The sequence below is a fragment of the Limulus polyphemus genome, unplaced genomic scaffold (assembly GCF_000517525.1).
Source record: "Limulus polyphemus unplaced genomic scaffold, Limulus_polyphemus-2.1.2 Scaffold2419, whole genome shotgun sequence".
NCBI lineage: Eukaryota > Metazoa > Arthropoda > Merostomata > Xiphosura > Limulidae > Limulus > Limulus polyphemus.
The window spans coordinates 124,246-126,263 of NW_013668029.1; the positions used below are offsets into that span (position 1 = coordinate 124,246).

General features: G+C 44.1%; 1 long non-coding RNA gene across 1 annotated transcript in view; it reads left to right on the forward strand.

The window, feature by feature from the left end:
* Window positions 1–426: 426 nt before the first annotated feature.
* The window catches only part of LOC111087645, a 10,051-nt gene continuing 8,459 nt past the window's right edge, over window positions 427–2,018 (forward strand). Inside the window, exon 1 of the long non-coding RNA XR_002612308.1 lies at window positions 427–2,008. This is a non-coding gene — a long non-coding RNA (uncharacterized LOC111087645). The remainder of the gene's footprint in view (window positions 2,009–2,018) is intronic.

Consider the following 2,018-nt stretch of genomic DNA (forward strand, 5'->3'; position numbering starts at 1 on the left):
TCCATTGATAATTAATGGCGGCTTTGGATAGGGGCAGTCTGCTTACTGGCAGGTATCATGGTCGATAGCTAGTAGTCAAATGACCTTGTGACTGGCTAGATCCTTCAGGCTTGGCTTTTTAGAAATAGGGCTCTGTGGTCAACCTTTGCACTTTCTATGGTGTTGCATTACTCTGCACTCCCAATGCTTTCTTCCAGTGGAGTAGGAGTCCTTGCCACTTACCAGCTCGGCCCGGCATGGCCAGGTGGTTACGGTGCTTGACTCACAATCTGAGGGTCGCAGGTTCGAATCCCTGTCCCACCAGACATGCTCAACCTTGCAGCCAGGAGGGGCATTATAATGTGATGGTCAGTCATTGGTAAAGGAGTAGCCCAAGAGTTGGTGGTTAGTGGTGATGACTAGCTGCCTTCCCTCTATTCTTATACTGCTAAATTACAGATGGCTAGCACAGATAGCCCTCGTGTAGCTTTGCATGAAATTCAAAACAAACAAACAAACACCAGCTTCTAGCCACTGCGGTAGTGGACCACCAAGGCTTTCTCGTGGGTGTGCTCCATTGTACTTGGTTGAGAGTTAGGTTGTGGTGTTCTGCTAGTGTAGATGTGTGTACTCTCCTTCTGCATCAGACCTGATGTACAATTCCAGATGACAAAATGGTTTTGGACTGGATGAATCCACCACACACAGTTCACCATCCCAGCTGCAAAATCTTTTTCCTACTGCCTCCTGGATGTCAGTTCCAAGATGTGGTGGTGTTGGTTGGAGCTGGACTGGCCAACAATAGTTCTTATACACATGTTGGGGCTGGGACCCTCTTCATATGATGGAATGAATAATTCATTTCTAGTGCCACATGGTTTTGGACTGGAGTTGACCCTTCACACTGCATTCCATCTTTCTACTGTCACCAGATCTCGGATTACTAGGTGACTAGTGTTGGTTTTGTACTAGGTCTGCACCTGTGCTGGCTTGGGTTCTCATAGTTTAAGCCTTCTTTCCATTCTGGTTTCTGAGCCTGAGGTGAAGATGGTAGGGACCCTCTTCCTAACGTGGCCCAAATGATCCATTCCTGGTACTGCTGGTTTTGGACTGCTTTTGACCTACTAATTATGGCTCATCTAGGTAATAAAGGATGTGCCTTTTTTCCACCCATTTGGTGACATGATCATTCATCAAAAGTGAGTATACACGATTCATATGTGGTGCAGTCTTCCTTGTGTGTTTCCTTTTCATTGAGGTGTCACTCTCCATAGGTTCTCTTCACACTTTCTGAAGGATGTGCTTCCAGTTAGTTTTGTACTTGTCCCTCTGTCAGGTCAGTGTGGGATTGTAGCTATTATGTGAGAGGAGTTAAGGTATCGTACCTGTAGTTATAATTTTCTAATACTGATATTTCTGATAGATACCACCTCTCACACTTTCCACACTTCTAGTGCTTCATTGTTGTGTAATCTTGAAGTGAAGATTCTGTTCTACAGCATAGAGGGTGTCAGCTACACTAGGAGAGTTTGTTGCACTCCTATTGGTGGTGGTGGGTTTTTGCATGCTACAGCACAACAGTACCACGTCAAAACACACGGAGGTAGGCTAGAGCATCAAGGCTAGTTGAGAGCGAAAATTGCACATATAGAAGGTGGTAATAATCGAAAAAGTTACTATACAAGTGGACGTAAGCATTTATTAGAAAAATATTTTTTGTGTAGAAAAATTATAACATTACCATTTCAGAGGGCACAACCTTAACTTCATTTGGTGGTCCTCTCCTCTTTCTGCATGAGTTTTTTTCTCTTTTGAGGACTTGGGCTTCCATGGAACCCCTTGATTTCTGCTCACATGTATCTTTTATAATGGAGTACCCACTCAATTGAATCTCTCTTGGAATCTCTTGTCCTTCTTCACCACCAACCTAATTTTACCTGGTGGCTCAACAAGACCAATACAAAGAAGGGTGTTCCTCTTCCTCTCTCATGTTTGGATCTTTTTTGCAGATGCTTTCATAGTGGTTGAGGTGCTTGTCT